This window comes from Mastomys coucha, unplaced genomic scaffold, assembly GCF_008632895.1.
Source record: "Mastomys coucha isolate ucsf_1 unplaced genomic scaffold, UCSF_Mcou_1 pScaffold5, whole genome shotgun sequence".
NCBI lineage: Eukaryota > Metazoa > Chordata > Mammalia > Rodentia > Muridae > Mastomys > Mastomys coucha.
The window spans coordinates 63,646,082-63,665,441 of record NW_022196911.1 but is presented as its reverse complement, the minus strand read 5'-3'; the positions used below and the strand labels follow the sequence as shown (position 1 = coordinate 63,665,441).

Below are 19,360 nucleotides of genomic sequence, written 5' to 3'. Positions count from 1 at the left end.
TGCACATCTGGATTTCTGTGGCCAACAAAGACACAGGTGCTGCTGATATGACTGTGGCTTATGGACTTTGTTCATAATGAAAGGAAACACTAGCCTTCAGTTAGAAATGTCACCTGCCCTCCATCTTCACTCATGGGCCCCAGGCACAGCTGCAGGTGAGAATCTCCGCCCCTTCCCCCTCCCCAACCCGTCCCGTAGCTATGAAACCCTGAAGAACGAGAACAGAACATGGGCCTGGGGGCTGCTATCAGTTGTAGATGCCCTCTGTGTCCTGGAGTCCTGGTTGATCTTGCTGACCCTCTTCCTGTCCAGTCCAGAGTTCCCCCAGTCCATTTGCTTTCTGGGATCTCCCTGAAAGCTTGTTTCCCACACTATGTCTCTGGGACAGTTCAATACCTCTGCCAAGCAACACCCCAGGGTGGTGTGGGGGAGTTTCTAACCTCTCTCATATCAGACTTCTTATATGAGTTCAAAACAGAAGTCCCTGAGCCCGGCTCCCCTTGAGTGAAGTAATGGCGTCAAGACGACTACCGCAGTGAATAAAAACTCAGGGGTAGATATCTGCCCAGAATGCAAGACAGGAGACAGCTCAGTCAGGACCTCTCATGATGGGAGACACAGTCCATCTGAAGCCCCAAGGCCTTGCTTGGAGAGTGGAAGACAATAGGCCAAGCTGGATGGATAACTTCTGGGTCACTGTGTCTTCAGAATGAGCCGGCTTTCCACATTGTTATATTATGGGGTGAACAGCGGCAGCAAAGCAGCCTGAGTAAAATCAACCACCAGACATCCTCAGCGCTTACCCCTGACCCTCAGGGAAAACCCCATAGGTGATTCTAGGAAACAGCAGCACTTTCTAGAACTTTCATAAAGATCCAATACACACATGACTACAATCTATCTCCTCCACGTTTTTCCTCTGTATTCCAGACACTTGGAGAGACTCTTCTCTTTCAGCTGCCATGGTCCCATGAACAGAGAGTGATATCTGAGAGCTCCTCCAGCTCCTATGTGGCCAGGCAGAGATGAAGCACTTCCTATGAAGGTGATGTCATACGAGGAGCAGCAGCAGGTCAGTGGTAGCCACTCCAGATGCCTAGCTACAGCAGGTCCTACGGGCAGAGGCAGCTTCATTTCCAGTCCATCCACAGACAATGGGTGGGTGAATAGATCTGGGGCTGAGGCAGAGGGAGGCAGGCTTAGGTGCCTACTCCAGACCTTACAGAAGAAACAGGCTTCTAACTTGATATCCATCATCATATTTCCATGGTGACCTCATCTGACCCATCTCTGTACCAGTCCCTGGGATTGAAGGAGGAGGCTGCAGAAGCCCAAGGAAGGAGAAAAGAGGAAGGTGGGCAGGCAATGACTGCTAGGAGGAGGCATTGCAGAGCTGGGCTGCGAGGCAACACCCTCCAAACAACCTGGGCCTGACATAGATGAAAGGAACTCAAAAACAAAAACAGAAAAGTCGAGATGCACACCAGCAGCCCCAGTGTTTCCTGTTTTTCTAACAAATCACTGATGACTTCCAAGAAAAGCAAGCTGCACTGCCCTCAACCTGGGCCCAGCCGCAGAATTTGCACATCTGGCCTGTGCTTCGAGAGCAGCCATCGGTGGGCTGGGGCACAGGATGTGTCAGAACACCTCAAGACTCTGCCGCCTGAGGATCCAGAGAGAAGCAGGGCCAGGGGACTCCCTGCCACAGCCAGCCCAGGAGGTTGCAACCCATCACTATCTGCCAGTTCCTCCCACAGCTGCTTCAAATCCCACCTGTCACATTAAACATGTCAGCCTTAAGATAAAGAAACAGAAAGATCTCCATTCTTAGAGAACCATCTGGGGAGGGCTATGTGGGGGATTCCACCCAGGCCTATCTACATTCCCTGGGAATCTAGTAAGATGGTGTAAGGGCTCCAGGAAAGACCAGTGGAACTGGGTTTCCTTGGCAACAGGAAGCAGATAAGTTGAGCAAGGTCACTCAGGAAGCTTCCCATAAGGGGTCCCATCCCACCTAGTCCCCACCCTCACTGGTTGTTTGTTTGTTCTTACAGAGGACAGTTCTGACACCTACATGGAGGCTCACAACTGTTTGTAACTCCAGTTTCTGGGGATCTGATCCCTTCTTCTGGCCTGTTTGATCATTTCAGGCACACACACACACACACACACACATATATATATATACATATATATGTATATATATATATATATATACACACACACATACATACACACGCACACACACACACATACAGGTAAACATTTGTATATATAAAACAAAAATAAACAAATTCTCAATTTAAAAAGAATGCCAGTACCGGGTACTCTTAGAACAGTGTCCAACACATTGGATGGATGGATGGATGGATGGATGGATGGATGGATGGATGGATGGATGGATAGATGGGTGGGTAGATGAATGGGTGGATGGATGGATATATGGATGGGTGGATGGATGGATGGATATATGGATGGATGGATGGATGGATGGATGGATAGATGGGTGGGTAGATGAATGGGTGGATGGATGGATGGATGGATGGATGGGTGGATGATGGATGGGTGGATGGATGGATGGATGGGTAGAATGCCAAAGAAGTCCAAAGGAAGACAAAAAGGTGAGAACATATTAGAACTGAGACACTACTTCTCTTTCCCGGGTCATACAGCAAGAGCTGTGGTCTAGGGATGGCAAGGACTTCAATTTGAATTAGAAGGAACACCAGAATGAAATTGGACCTTTATACCAAACTTAAACTGTCATGCTTCCTGCTCCTCTCATCTCCTAGAAGATCGCAGAAAATGGTGGAAACTGCTGTCTTTGATTCTGACCACCGCACAAGCTTTTACAAAACAGAAGTGAGAGGCAAACAGGGAGGACATGACCACATCACCCGAGAGCTTGTTGTCCTCACCAAAGGCAATGCTAGGTACAGAAAATGAGTCATGGATTTTGAGGAAGCAGATTTCCAAGAGGCTGAGACTTGAGAGGAAAGAATACTGAAAACCAAAACCTTGTCATGCAGGCATGTGGTGTCACAGGGGGATGGGGTGGGGCAGGGAATGTAAAGGAGTCAGTGGGACTTCCTGGGCCTTAAGTGCAGAATGGAAGCAAGGACCCCAAACAAGAATGTGCATGCTACACTGTGGGTGTCTTACAAAGCGAGGCTTGACAAGGACATGGAGGACCCTGCAGAGGGCCGGCCCAGTTGTTCTCTAAGCAGGAGATGTCCACCTCTGGCAGATGGAGGTGCTATCATGAAATCGGATCTCCATTGCCATCAACTTCCTCAAGGGAACCCACAGAAAATGTGTATTGAGGGTTTATGACATGATGAACCTCCCAAGATTTTGATAGCTCCAATTTTTCATGGTTGGGGGAAGGGTGGCCCCTAAGTAGTTATCACAGGAGCAACAATGAAAATTCCCCCAAAAGACAAACAACCCTGTAGAAAAATGGACAAAATACTTGTGTCTATAACTCAAGATAGCAGACAGTCAGTTGGCCTCCAAATACAAGGAAGAGTCATTCAATTTCATTAGTCATAAAGGAAATGAACATTAAAACCGCAATTCGATACCACGACACTCCCAGAAATGTCTAAGGTGGAAAGCACAGGGTCTGTGAGGCCTAAAGCAACAAGAACTCTTGAAACTGCCCATGGGAATGGTGGGACAGCTTCCACCCAGAAACCCACTAGAGGCTCTACTACATTTGTGATCTCACCCTATCCTAGGCAAAGGACCCAGCAAAAGGTGGTGTGCCAGAAAGCACAGAAAATGAAAAAAAAAAAAAACCCATCCAAAATGATCTTCAAACTAGAAATGGCCCTAAAGGATAGGTGTCCCAGTGGAGTTTACTACAGGGCAGATACAAGAGGGACATGGAGGCAGGGAAATGCACACCAACCAAGATTCTCCCGAGGGGTAGCTTCTAGGAAATGTTCTGGAAGGAAGAGCTCTGTCCTGGGTAATGAGGAGTGGATGATGGAAAGGTGAGGGATGAGAGACCGCATCATCCCTGAAAGGAGCATTAGCTATGGGCCTTTAAAGCTCTGGTTCTCAACCTGTGGGTTGCAACCTTCCCCTCCCCCACCCCCACCCCAACAGCAAACCTGTCTCCAAAAAATATTTATATTACCACTCATAACAATAGCAAAATAAGAGTTATGCAATAGCAACAAGAATAATTTTATGGTTGGGACAGGCCACCACCACATGAGAGATATAGTAAAAGGTCACAACATTAGGAAGCTTAAGAACCACAGCTTTACAGGCTAAAATGTCTGGCTTGAACACATTAGATGAAGTTGTCTGGGCTGGGATGGTAGACTCTGTGAATGGTCTCTGACGACAGGCCAAGAGCAGAAGAGCTTATATAGTGGCTACGTAGAAACATTGTTGAATTGTGACCTGGTGAATAATAAATACCCTTGACTTGGGATTAGAAGTTAGCAGGAGCCATAGGGTGAAGATAGACTGAGGGGCGTGGGACTGAAGCTAGACTGAGGGGCGTGGGACTGAACATAGACTGAGGGGCATGGCGTCTGATGCAGAATGATCTGAAATGGTGAGGATGAAACCCAGGACTGTTTGCACCCTTAGCCAACACTCTACCACTGAGCTTAGCCCAGGCCCTGCTGCTTATGCTACACTTTGGGTTGTAGGTATGGATAAGTTCATCTCAGACATTTAAAGAAGAGGAAGCAGTACTGATGGTCTAAAACTTGAGAAAATGAGAGATGTGTGAAAGAAAGGCAGAGGGAGAAGAAGGGGACAGGGGGAGGAGGTAGAATCCTGGAAACCCAATCCCCAAGTCCACCAGCTCACAGGCAACATTGTCTATAAACCGTTAAAAGGCAGTTCATGAACACTTAGATGGGAATCCTGGAACTCCAGCGACTAGGAAGGATTTGCTGATTTAAACAGGTAACAAAACAAGGCAAAACTACAAAAATAATGCTTCTGAATTGTAGCAGGTCTTGTAACAATCTGGTGATACTATAAACAAACATGATCGAATGGTAGTTCTGTCTGGTGGCTTGGGTGCTGAATTAGTTCAATGCTGATTTAGTAAACTCACCCAAAGTGTTGAGCATCTTTATCTGTAGAGAGATCCATCCTAAAACACCAGAGACCCCTGCTGATGGACCCATATGGAGCGCCATCTTTTTAAACTGTGCCAACATATACAAAATGTGAGATGACATTGTTTCATACATAGGGTGTACAGGTCGGTGGCATGAGGTGCTTTCATATCATGAGCAGCCATCCCTCCTCTCCATCGCCCGCATGCTTTCATCTTCCAGCACGGAACAACATGCATAGTACACACTAACTCTCTTTCCCCTTCCTCTTTGCCTCTGGCCATCTCTAATCTCCTTTCATCCCTTTGGCTTTGAGAGCTGTGGTTAGCGCACATGAACGGAAGCAAACAATATTCTTTGTTTGTGCTTGGCTTATACTAAGCATGTCTTCGAGGCTCATAAAGTTTGTAGTGAGTGTTAGAATTGCAGCCCTTTTTAAGGCTGGAGAATAGTCCACTGTAGATATATAATGTACACATTTGCCTATGCATGGTCACTTGAGAAGATTCTGTCTTTTGGTACAACATGTCATTTTTGATGTGTGGATGTGTGTTGTGGATGTAAATGAGCATGTTTATGTGTAAGTCCACACACATGAATATGCCATAGCACATGTGTGAAGATTATCAAGTAACCTCAAGTATTGGTCCTCACCTTCTACCTTATTTGAGACAGGGTTTTTCTCTCTAGCTCTAGGTACACTAGAAGAGCCCCTGAGCTTCTAGGTTTCCCCTCCCATTTAGCTGTAGGGAGCTGGGATTACTGGTGCACCTGGCTTTTCGAAGATTCTAGGGATTCAAACTCAAATTCCCATGCTTATGCAGCAAGTGCCTCTCCCAGGCCCACACGTCATTTTTTTTTTTTATTCAAAGTTTTCAACGGGCTCTCAACACGTGTATTCTGTGGCAGGAGCAATGAAGTTTATGTGTCAGTGGGGATTCACTCACATGAGTAGATTTCCAGTATGACTGAGACTCTGCTTGCCCTCCTTAGCCACGTTCCTTTCTTCTCTGACAATAACTTTTTCAGTTCCCAGCACTCTTGTGTGCTCACTGGAGTGTGAGCAGACATTGATGACTGTGATTTCTGAAGCACACTGATAAAAGTTCACATCCTACCCTTCCCTGCCCTCCTCTTGCTGGCCAGGGGGAAGATGTGATGGCTAAAACAGCCATCATGGACCATGGGATGAGAGCTACATACACAGAAAAGAGAGAGGCATAAGATAGAAGGAACCTTGGTTTCTGACCTGTCATTAACATGGAGCTGTTATATGAGAAGGAAATAATCCCTTTGCTTGTTTAAGCCACTAGCAGTCTGGTTCTCTACCTATACAACAGACAAGCAATGTGCTAAGGTCTCTGTCCATGCCTTATCAGAAAACAGAATGTTTTTGCTTATCTGTTACTGTGTCATTTTGATACAAACAGTGGACTTTCCTAAATTTGTAGAGTATGATTACAGCATGACCTTCAATGAAGCCCATACTGTGTACCCAAAACTCCCTTGTAGGAGGCCACCTCATAAAGACCCCCAGAGAGGTGATATCAACTCTCTAGATGGGTTGCTGCCTGTGTGTCACCTGTTCTAGAGGCTGTGTAGTGACAGGGACTCAAGGATTTTCAGGTCAAGCATTCTTAGTCACATACAGAGCTGGCCAGGCCGTACTGAAGCAATTCTCTGTGGAAAAGTTCCTGTTTTAGCACAGACCATCCACGACTGACCAATAAGAAGGTACCACGAAATAAATAACATTTCACAATGGCTTTTCCTCCTTCCGAGACACCAAAGGCTTCGGTGATGCCTCCACCTTTACCTTCTGAGCAGATCTTAGGAGTTCAAACCCCTGGGGAAAGCAATCCCTGTCTTTGAAAGGAGCTTGAAAGAGAAAGGAGATGCTGGTATCTGAAGAGACTGAGCTCTAGACCCAAGGTGGAAGTATGGTTATCACGCAATGATGGTCACAACCAAGTCCTTCAGCACCCTTCCCCTCCCCCTCCAGAGGAGCTTGCTGACAGAAGTTAGCCTTGACTTATCAAAGGCTTCTCTGCCAGCTACATCCATCCCAGAGGGCAGCTCCGGACCTTGGGGCAAAGTGGGACATAGCAGCTGGTGACACCTATGAGGTGTTCTTATTTGACGTTATCAATGAGCTGTCCATTGAGGCTTATGTCTGTCAACTCCTCCATGTCCCCATCATCCTGGCTATCTGGCTCAGTACTATCTGGAGCAAACTTTTGATGAAACTCCAAATAGTTCATGCTTGGCCCTGGGCTTAGCCTCACTGGTCAGAACTGTAGTTTTGTTTTTGTTTTTTTGTTTGTTTGTTTGTTTGTTTTGGCATCTGCAGGATGCTTTGACTTCACTTTTCATCTTCCTCAAGGTCCTCACGGAAGCCTCTGTCTCTCTCAAGGAGGAGGTTGTCTTTTTAATACATTTAAAACTCATGGTAATCCTCCTGCCTCAGACTCTCAAGTACTGGCTTCACAGGTATGTGTCATCACAGCCGGTGACTGGATATTTTTATTAACAAGTCCTTTAAAGCCACACCCTTATCACTGCTTCTCCACCCCGTTTACCATTCTTAGCAAATGTTCTTACACAAACCAGTATTCTCACGTTGTCACCCACAGTCCAGCCCATCACTGTCAAGGTTTTCACGCTTCAGCCCCGGAGCTGGGTGGCTCACATATACCATCCTTTCTCTGGTGGGTTCAGAGAAATAACACACTTTGAAAAATAGCCTCTTATCTTTAAAATTGAGCTGTGGTTTGGGTCCCTCTCACTTCAGAGGAACAAGGGGGGGGGCATTCCTATCCCCTTGGCCAAGAAGACCTAAATCTTCCAAGATCTTTCTCGTATCTGGGGCCAGCAAGGGGACTCTAGACACGAGCTCATGTTCTCGTGGGTGACATAGCAAGGGATCCAGGCAAATGGCTGGGTGCCCAGAACTTGCCATGCCCCGTGAGGAGACCAGGAAACCATAACAGCCTCTTCAGGCCATAGAAGCATATGTGGAGGTGGCACTCTCCATCTAGGTGGACCCCAAATTAAAAAAGAGGGGTTTTGTCTGCTGGGTTTTATCCTCCTTTCTGGAGAGAGCCCTCTTCCCTCTGCAAAGCACAGGTCCCCTTCAGAAAAAGAAAGGCATCTGCTGTCTGGGCACACACACACAATGGCCACGGTTTGAATCCCCAGGACCCGTGTGAAAAGAAAGCACAGCAGTGTGAAATCCCAGTGCTGGGGAAGCAGAGACAGGAGGATGCGTGGAGCACACGGGTCAGCTAATCTTGCTGCGCTGATGAGGTTCAGGTTCAGTGTGACACCCTATCTTAAAAGAAAATAGAGTGGAGAATAATAGAACAAAGGAGGAACACAATGGCACTGACCTCTGGACTCCAATAGCACCGTGGTCATGCGCATGCGTGCAGACACACGTGTGCACACATACAAACATGTACATATGCACATAGCACATACAGAAAGAATGAAGGAAATAAAGCACAAGAAATGGGAGGAAGAAGCTGGGAGGAAAGGAAAGAGAGGAGGCAGGAGGGAAGAGGGAGAGAATAAGAAAGCAAAAGGTGATGAGAACCTCGTCCTCCCTTATGCTGATCCATGGTCCACTCTTAGAAACAGAGAAGAAGGCTTGCTTTTATTGTTGTTCTAAAGGATCGCTGTCACCCTGCAGGGCCACATCTGTGAAAAGTGCCCTCTAAAAGGGCAGTATGTAAAATAATCGCAATTATTTATAACGTCTTCTTCCCAATTGGAACACATATAGGGGGCTGGAGAGATGGCCTAGTGGTTAAGAACATCAACTGCACTTCCAGAGGTCCTGAGTTCAATTCCCAGCAACCACATGATGACTCACAGCCATCTGTAATGGGATCCAATGCCCTCTTCTATTAAATAAATAAATCAATCTTAATTTTAAAAGAGAAACACATGTATCTTTATCTCCCTTAACCTGTCCTAGGTCAGGTAGACCAGGCACCCCCGGAGATGTCTAAAGAATCCCCAGAAATCCCTCCAACCATGTCTTGTCTGACTCCTCCTGAAAACACTGCTCCCAATTGCCTCACAGCCTACTTGGTAGGTGGGACAGGAAAGCCCTCGGCCTTGTAAATACTGTGTTGCAAACAGACACTTCCCCAGCCTTCTGTACTCAAGCTGTCACAGACTGGGGCTTGTCAGGAGGGGGGGTTGGGAGAGGCTCTTCAGCACTTCCCCATCCCACCCACCCTCTGCTGAGATTGACTGCAAGAGGCTCCCCAGAAGAATCAGCACATGCCTTTTGCCAGAGCTGGGTTCTGAAATAGCACCAGAGGACATCTACTTTGTCCTGCTCCTGGAAGGCGCAGACACAGGTGTCAGAACCTGTCAGAGGCCCCAGGAAGCCAGAGAGATGCTTGAAAGGTATAGTCCCTAAGGGAGTTGCAGTGAATGCTCCCCACCCCAGGAGAGGTCAAACATGGGCAGTTCAGCCTACTGGTCAGCCCTCATGGCTGAGGCGCAGGTCTTCTTGTGCTGGCTGCTTTGTGGGGTTGTCATAGCCTCAGCCACTACTTACTGAACATGGCCAAATACTGCTTCTTTCAGGCATGAAAGAAGGGACTGGAAAATATTCTTTACCAGGAGAGTCTGAGGGGGCAAGAACACCTTAGGTCTTGGGGAGGAATTTGAGAAGATGAGAATTTATAAAGAACATGCTGTCACTGTACTGTGTCCTAAGGGACACCAAGGACGTTAGGCTTTCTCCAAAGTGGGATGCCATTAAAGGGTTCTGACAGTAGTGATAAAGCTCGCTTCCGTGGCTCCTGGTAGGGAAAGGAAGAGCCTGTGACAGAAATCCTCCACAGGTACACAGTGATGAAGAAGTCAGTGGACATCAGAGGAAAGGATGGGGGAAGTCAGAGACAAAAGAGCCGTGGAGTTTGGGGGCATCATCACAGCAGGACAGAGTGGAGAAAGGGGATGCTGGGCATCGTCTGAGAGGATGCTAGGACTGGAGAGCTGGAGTCGGGTTGCAGAAGAGACAGCAATGGGGAAGTCCTCAGAGCAAGCGTGTCAGGTTCCAGATGTGTGTTTACGGTGAAACAGTGCATCCAAGCGAAAGCAGCCAGCATGGCCTTAGACACAAGGGTTGGGATGAGAAAGAGAAACACGTCCAGGGAGAGAGGGGCCAGGGACAGAAGAGGACGGGTTGGCTAGAGGCATGAGTGGGAAGGGGAGAGCTCCAGCGGACAGCAGGTGACTTCAGATTTCTGTAGGAACTTCCAAGAAGGAGACCCAGTGGCACATGCCTGTAATTCCAGGAGGGTCACGAGTTAGAGTCACTTTTGAAGGAACTGCCCAGCTTTAGGACCAGAGCTGTACCATTAGTTCCCACAAGGCTGCATCCAGAGAGCAGTCTAGAGAAGTCCAGGTCAGCATCCTGGTGTCAACTGGTCCAGGAGGCAATGGGCTCAGGGAGATGAGAAAGACACTATGTACAAAGATTGACTGTCACATCTTCTGTTCTCTCTAGTGACCTGAGTGTCACCCAGAAGCTCTATACTCCCCCAAGCATGGTTGTGGCTCTGAGCATCCAGTTCTCTCAAAATGAATCTCCCAAGATGTCAGTATAGAAACAAATGCAAATTCCAAAGGCTTATGAAATATTAGCTCGAAAGCCACACAGTCCAGAGGCCATTCACTTCTGATCCACCATAGAGGGCCTGTGGCACTCCCGGCCCACCATGGAGGGCCTATGGCTGGTTATGAGAGTTTGAGGGTCTCTGCCCAGAAGACTTTTAGCAGGACTTAGTGCATCAGAGGAAGCTAAGAACAGAGGACCCCAAGCAGAGTCCCACACTCGAGCTTAGGATGTGAGAAAGATTTAGGTCTCTAGTGGGGGTTGCCATGAGCACTGAAGGGTTTTTTTTGTTTTTGTTTTTGTTTTTTGTTTTTTTTTTTTAACAGCCAGGAGGAATGCACTGTGAAGCAAAGATGTGGGGTTTTGAGGTAACTGCCCGGCTCTAGGATTTGTTCCCTCAAGTCCACTTCTTACTTTCTTTTTCAACTTTCAGAACAATCATCTTGAAAAAAATAAAGAGATATTCTTTCTTTCTTTCTTTTTTTTTTTTTAGTTTTTCGAGACAGGGTTTCTCTGTGTAGCCCTGGCTGTCCTGGAACTCACTCTGTAGACCAGGCTGGCCTCGAACTCAGAAATCCGCCTGCCTCTGCCTCCCAAGTGCTGGGATTAAAGGCGTGCGCCACCACCGCCCGGCTGAGATATTCTTTCTATGTAGCTTAAGCTGCCCTCAAACTCATAGCAATTTTCTTATAGGCATGCACCACCACTCCCAGACAGAACACTCCTGTACATAGCCAGGCCCGATCACCGAATGGAAAGGAGCAGAGGTATCTCACACCTCTCTCACAGACAACATAGCTGCCACCATGGCTGTCACCATGGCCATAGGAGCATCAGGCATTTCCCCAGAATACTTCCATCAATAAGGAGATGGCTGTCAAAATGAAATCTCTTCTGACTTTCTCTAAGATCTCCCTTGAAGTGAGCTGAATTCTATTTCCTTTTCCCTTTCTCTCCCTGGCCCCTTTCCCATTCTGTTCACCTTTTTCCAAAGGAAGCTGCCCTCAGACATCTGAAGATGCTTGGCACCTCTCTTATCTCCTCGGCTTAGAGAAAAACCTAGGGTTTTTAAAAATAATTTTACATTGTGTTCTCACCCCCTTGGTTACCTTTCTCTGGGCATAACACGGGCTGTTAATCAGCATTCCTATGAAGGTGGCAGGGAGGGGCTGAATTGGACTCAGAGGAATGACTTTTGCATAAGCTGAAGGACATGGAAGGTGAAGGCGCAAGGGCTGACTGTCAGAGTCAAGAACCAGAGATGACTCTTCAGTGTTAGCTGTGGGTGGCTGGGGATTCTAGCTATGCGCCTAAGAGAACTGAAAAGCAGATGAGAGAAGGTCATAGAGAGTGGGACCCAGGAGCAGGGGACCTCAGCATCAGAGCAGTTCTCATGACTGTCGAAGAACAGACCCCATATCGCCTAGCTCTGCGTGTCACCCCAGGGTGCAAGAGATGAACTGCCTCTAAGGTTACCTTCAAAGCCAGCATACTAGAAATTAAGGGGAGCAGTGAGGGCCATCTCACTAGGAGTTGGAGTAATCTGAATCTTAGATGTTTCTAAAGATATGTATATGCTAAATGCTTGGTCTCTAGTTCAATGTTATTTAGATTAGGAGGTAATGGAACCTTTAAGAAGGGGTGTGTGTGCTAATGAGAGGTCTTTAGGTCATTGGGTTTAGGGAACTGCAAGACCCCCGAGTGTTCTCTCTCTTTATTCTGCTTTCTTCCTCCCTCCCTCCCTTCCTCTCTCCTTCCTTCCTTCCTTTCTCCCTTCCTTCCTTCCTTCCTTCCTTCCTTCCTTCCTTCCTTCCTTCCTTCCTTCCTTCCCTTTCTCTCTCCCTCCTCGTCTCTGGCTTTCGTTCCCAGCCATGATGTAAGCAGTTTGATTCTGTCATATGTTTCAATCATGATCTATTTCTTCATCACAGGCTCAAAGCAGCGAACTCAGCCCATTGTAGGTAGACCGAAAACTCCAAAACTCAGAGCCCGAGTCAGCCTCTTCTCTCTCCAAGGTGATTATCTCTGGCGTCCACCAACGATGGGAAGCTAACACGTTAAGTACAGACTTGAAACGCCTACAGAGGCTCTCACTGAAGAAACCTAATGCTGTACTTAAAATAATAAACAAATTCATTCCAGAAATGCAAGGAAGGCTCAATAAGAGGAAGTTAATAATATGATGTGTCAAATAATCCCACGTCAAGGTGAAAGAATTTTCTAGCATACGTTTAAAAATGTATTTGACAGCCTTAATATTCAGTCATGGTTTTAACACTCCTCATAAATGAACAATGGAAGAAAGAACCTTTCAAACATGTTGCTACTAATGTGTTGCCACCACATCAAAGAAAGGAAGTCCCCAAACAAGCCAATCTCCAGGAACACAGGGGTTTTCAGACATAACTGGCAAAGACACGATAGTGGCGGCTACTTCTCTGTCCCCTAGTCCTAGCCATAAATCTGGTACCATACTTGGGGAGCCCAGTGGAAGTACTTTTTATCAGCATGTTATCATCAGCAAAAGCAATGCTCATCTGCCATCTTAGAAACAGGTTGGAATCAAATCTTCACAAGCAATCCAGAATATGGTAGCTGGACATAGCAGCACACACCTGTAATCCCAGTTCTTGGGAGGTACTCAGCACTCAGTACCGAGTGCAAGTTAGAGGCCAGTCTGAGCTACATAGTGAGACTCCACATTTAAAAAGTAAAATGCAGAGGACATGTTCAATGTTCAGCAGGCTCAGGAAGTTCAGCTCCCTGAACTCAGGAAGCTCACGGAGTTCAGCGGGCTCAGGAAGTCCCCTACCACAAGGCTCAAAGTCTCACTAGATAGAGAGTCACTAAGGTGGTCTCCCTGATGCCCTCTTAAGTATTCATTACCCATCTCCACGTGCAGCTTGTCTCTGATTACAGCTGCCTTTCCTCACTGCATAGAGGCGATTGTGTTTTCTGGAACACAATTTACTAAGCTGGGCTCTTTGTTGGACTATAGAAATCTAAGAAGACCCTGGAGTTTTATGTAAAAGGCGTAGTGTGTATGTGTGTATGTGTGTGTTTACATATACATGTGTGCTTACTAACTAGCCCTTCCATCAGTGTTTCAGAGGGACCCACTACCTAGAGCACTGTTTCTTAAGCTGTGGGTTGAGATCCCTTGGGGGTGCTGAATGGCCTTTTCATAGGGCTACCTAAGACCATAAGACCATTGGAAAACACAGATATTTACATTACAGTTTATAACAGTAGCAAAATTAGTTGTGAAGTAGCAACCTAAAATAATTTTATGGTTGGGGGTCAGCACAACATAAGGAGCTGTATTAAAGCCATTAATGTTGTATTAAAGGCATTAGGAAGGTTGAAAGCCACTGACCAACAGAGTGTTTGAAACTCTCCTGGAAGAGCTGTAGGTGTAGATGACGTGACCTAAGTAATGTAGAAAACCCCCAGAGGAGCGTGGCCACGTCGACCAGGTTGGGTGGAAGTGGCTGTGTGAAGATTTGCCTGACAAGAGCCCACACCACAGAGCCACACAGGAACAAACATTCAACCATACGTCTGAGTGGATGTTGGGGTTCTTGGAAGACAGCTTTAGATGGAGAAGAAGGATCTGGGAGCTGACCGGGAGCCATATTACATGATACAGGGAATCAGGAGCTGGGTTTCTGAACATGGCAAGAACAGGGTGTCCAAGAGCCACCAGATAAAGGTGTGGCTTCAATGGCTAGAACTTCCCATGGGTACATAGACTCCCTGAGCTACTAACAAAAAAGCATGACCCACAAAGGATCCTGAGATGGAGCTGCTCTCCAGCAAAGAACGGAGAAGAAGAAAAGGGAGCCTTTCCCCATTGAAATAGTATTTAAGACCTTGATGTCCACAAAATGCACTTTGTGGAAAAAGGGAAGAGGAGGGAGTATTCAAAGAGCCCTGGGTCCACATCAGAAATAGAACCAAGTCACTACTATTAACATCTAATTTCAGAAGATGGAAACCTCTCATAGTCATATATACACCCCAAGTTATTGGGGTCAAACTCATGAGAGAAGATATCCACAGAGCCATAAGCCAGTATCTGTCAAATGTTCATTTTATTGTTATCATGAGAATTATTTTCTTTTATTTCATATCTCTCAAGTCTCAAGTAAACTATGACAACTGTAAACCCTAAACTCCCTTCCTGGAAGCCCCACAGCATCATGCATTTCTCACACGTATAACTAAATGATCTCCGTGCCGCATGTCCTGAACCACTAGACCACATCTCCATGAGAGCAGGAACCACGCTCACTTTCCCACGTCTTCTGAGCCTGGACCGTGACTATATACTGAACATGTTCCATAAGAAAACATGTTCCATAAGAAACTGCTATGCTTCCACAGCAGGTGAAGCCTGATCAAATGCCACATTGCTGCTATATAGTCAGGGGAAATGACTCTCAGAGAGGCATCTGACTGTAATCAAGGCTGTGTGACTAGGAGTGGAGGAGAGAGGTAGGAACAAGCAAGATCCATAGGCTAGAATCCACCTTCAATCTTCACATCCCTGCCCATACCCCATGAAGAAACCACACGGCTCATTTGCCTAGGTCAACACAATAACAAGGCTCCAGAGGACATGAAAATGAAAAGCACAACAGTCTCTGGGGACCCCACCCTGCTGGCCCCAACACTGTCCTGCATCTGAGCAGCTTCTACCAGGGTTGTGCACAGAGAGCTTCTTGCCTGTGAGATCTTAGGGAGACTCATGGGTGACAGCTTGAAGCCATGCTGATCATGAACAGGCCATAGCTGTGCCTATCCCTGATAATTCCCCATGGACCAGAGCAGTCAGTGCTATGCTGGGAGACTACAGAAGGATAGTAGCTTAGTGTTACAGGGTAAGAGAGCAGAGGTCAGGGAAGACTCTGGAAGATGCAGCTTAAACCTTTCACCCAGGGTGGAACTTTCAGTTCACTGGGCAGGTGGAGGAAGGGAAGAGCAGTCTGAGGCGATGTTCAAAGCTGAGGACTTCCTGAGCTTCACGAGAGAAAGCAGGAGGGTGGACCTAGCAGGAGGCCTTGATGCCCTTCTTCGGGCTTTCAGCTGAAGAGATTCACACAGATTTGGAAATATTTCATCACCATAGCAACGGGGTGCAGGAGGTCCCCCGAGGCCAAGCTTTACTAGCCAGAATCAGAAATGAGAGAGAAATTAGGAGACTCATGCTCTGAGCTATGAAAGTTACCTATGTTCTCGTTTACCACCACCCCCCCATATGATATCTATGCCTTCGTCGCCCAGAAGCATAGAATCCCAGTGATCCAAATGCTAGCTGCCGGCCAGCCTAGAAGCAAAACCACAACCCACCACTGGAGCCTTCTCTCCTCGGAGAGCCAGCATCTCCTCGGGTGGAGAGCAGATGCTGGAGTCATCCCAGGTCTGGCTGGCACTTTCTGATTGAGTGGCTTCAGCACCCCATTTCCTTATCTGTAAAACGGGAGTGATAGTTACAGCTGTCTCAGAGTGCGGCTATCAAGATGAAAGCGCACAAAGCACTTAGCATGGTGTCCAAGACACCACAACAGCGTAGCCAACGGGGGAGTCGTCATGTAGAGGGATGGAAGAGATGGAGGGGAAATGTATCAGAAGCAAGCCCGAGATACAAAGGAGAAGGGTGGGTTCGAACTATCTGATCGCATCCTGAAGAAGCTACTAAATCAGAGCTGATGTGTTCCACCTAACAAAGCAGGAGACACTGTCTTTAAAACTAGATCCCGCCGGGCGGTGGTGGCGCACGCCTTTAATCCCAGCACTTGGGAGGCAGAGGCAGGTGGATTTCTGAGTTCGAGGCCAGCCTGGTCTACAGAGTGAGTTCCAGGACAGCCAGGGCTATACAGAGAAACCTTGTCTCGAAAAACAAAAACCAAAACCTAGATCCCATAGGGCCAGGTGTGGAGGTGTATACCTTTTAATGCCTGCTGAAAGCAATTCAAAGAAGCATTTGAGAGTAAGAGATAGGCAGATGTCTGTGAGTTCAAGGTCAGCCTGGTCTACACAAGTGAGTTTCAGGTCACCCAGGGGATACACAGTGAGACTGTCTCCAAAACAAAACAAGGCAAAACAAACAAACAAACAAACAAAACCAAGAAAACAAAAAACAAAAAAACCCAAAAAATTAACAATAACACCAAAAAACAACCAAACAAACAAATAAAAAACCTAGATACCACAAAATGTCAATGAGGTTCGATTTTTTTTAAATGTATGCAGAGTAGAAGACTGGTATAATTATGTGTGTACCCATGTACCCCTAAAAACATTCCCTCAATCTGTAAATATATCCTGTACTTAACAAACTGTAAGATGCCATCAGCTGTAAAGATGCACCATCATTTTGTGTATTGACAAGAAAGAAACATCAGGGCTTATGATAGTAATCCGTTAACTTTAACATTGCTAAACTATGAGTGTAAGGTGGAGCTGAAGGCCAGCCTCAGCTACATACTGAGTTGGAAGCCAGCCCAGGGCACAGGTTAAGACTGTCTCAGAAAAGACAAACAGAGCACGTGAGACGGCTTCCTGCCATGCTTGACAACCTGACTTTATTCCCTGGGACTCAGAGTAAGAGAGGTCAGACTCCTTCCAGTTGCCCTCTGACCTCCACATGTACCATGGCAAGCATGGATGTGTACACTCTCATCCACAGCCACAAGTTAAATAACAAATGTTTTAAATCATAACTGACCTATAGAAATAAAATGTGAACCATATGTACATCTCCCAGGTAAGGATATATCCTTATAGGTAATATGCATTGCTGCTCATCTATGCCAAAGGTGAGAGCTCAAACACCAGGCTACACACCCACACTCACACATCCCACACACACGCACACACACCCACACACATGCACACACCCACACCCACACACATACCCCCACACACGCACACACACATGTACACATGCACTCACACACGCGCACACACACACACACGCACACACATGCACACACACACACACACACACACACACGCAAACACATGCACACAGGTATACATAGCTCACAGTTCAGCCCCTTAGTTGGGATGAGCCTCTTTAAACACAGGGATTCTATGGGCTTGTAAGAGCTTGTAACAAACATAGCGGAGGGTCTCCTGTGTAGCTCTCATTGCATTGTGCCCTTTCATTTCTGACTTGACCCTGCAGTTCAGACACATTCAGCCCGTTTTACAAATAAGGAGACCTAGGCAGACAGAGGGATGTCATATGCCAGAGCCTGGCTGAAACTCAGGTCTCTATTCCATCTTACACATGGTTCTTAAGCAACCTCCACCTCACCAAGCAAGGCCCCCCACCCCCCGCGCCCCATCAAGGCGTTTAAATAGAACCCTATTTAAAATTTGTTTCACCTTGGACCGCTGTACTGTATACAACTGGGTCCCAGAGACTCAACTGGTGTTACCAGGCAAAGAAAGCAAAGCCCAAAACAAAATGGACCGCCATTCAGAAAAGGCCTTCAGGTGAGTTGGCCTGCTTTTAGCCCTCCTGTCGCCCAAAGCCACTCCTCCTCTTGGCAGAAGGCTTAACTCACTTCATACCACATCCTGCTGCTTTCATCTCGCCTTCCTTTTCCCTCTGAACAGCCTCCTTCCTCCTCCTGTCCTGAACTTCTTGCATATTTACCACCACTACCCTCGGATGGGCCATCATGCCAGCGCTACCGTGCACACACGTGTATATACTCACACACTCATACTCGCGTGACTCCGGCGCGTAAACAGAGTACTGGGCGCACAATTCCCTAGACCTGCCGCGGCGTCTGAGAGTCACTAACTTTGGGTAGCCTGAGGCTCAATGGAGGATAACGCCCCGGCCCTGATGCCAAATGACTCCTGTTGTCCACGTTCCTCTAGAGAGTTCAGAGCCAGAGAAAGGCAGGTTCCTTCACTCCTGAGCACACGGTGGCCTGTACCCAGCAGGAGGCTGCACACACACTTGGCCGCATAGCTACTTAAATTTTGATGAACAGTCCTGGAATGCCCCTTCTGTCTCTGGGTTTGTCCCATGGGTTTGTGGGCCCGGTTCCCACTAGGTGGACCTTAACTGTGTAACTAGAAGATCGCCAACTGTCCAGCCTACCGGCTGCAGTTGGGGCACGTTGCTCCAGGATGGTCGCAACCTGCTCTGGCTGTGCCTCGAGCTCTCATACGTGTCCTCAGCATCCCCTGGCTGCCCAGCTACACACCTGCAGTCCCCGCCGGGCGCCGGGCGCCGAGCCCCTCTCCTGCGGCGACTCTCAGCAGTTGGGGTGAGGCCCCGACCACCCCTCAGCGGCTTGAACCCGGTAGCAAGTCCCAGCATCTGCCCGGTCTCTACAACCCTGGGGGGCGGGACCTTCGGGGCGGGGCTTTGTGGGCGGTGTCTGGGCAGGTCTAGCCGCCTAGCCGGGCTCTCACGCCCTCTGGTGGCCCTACCGCGTCAAGCCGGTACATCCAGCCCTAGAGTTCAGGACTCAAAGCAGTTGCCCTGCCCTAGGACCCTATTTGCTCCTGGGCACTACAAGCGTTGGCTTGTGTACTAGTTCTGAGCATCACAGCTCACCAAGAGTAAGATGAGGTTCCATGGGGCCGAAGAGCGTTTTGTCTG

General features: G+C 47.5%; 1 protein-coding gene across 2 annotated transcripts in view; it reads right to left on the bottom strand.

The window, feature by feature from the left end:
• Positions 1 to 19,087, bottom strand: part of Pik3r5 (phosphoinositide-3-kinase regulatory subunit 5) — a 61,550-nt gene extending 42,463 nt beyond the window's left edge. For both annotated transcript variants that reach the window (XM_031352428.1, XM_031352429.1), the window contains exon 1: positions 18,960 to 19,087. The gene's annotated coding sequence lies outside the window, so the exon portion shown is untranslated. The remainder of the gene's footprint in view (positions 1 to 18,959) is intronic.
• Positions 19,088 to 19,360: the final 273 nt, after the last annotated feature.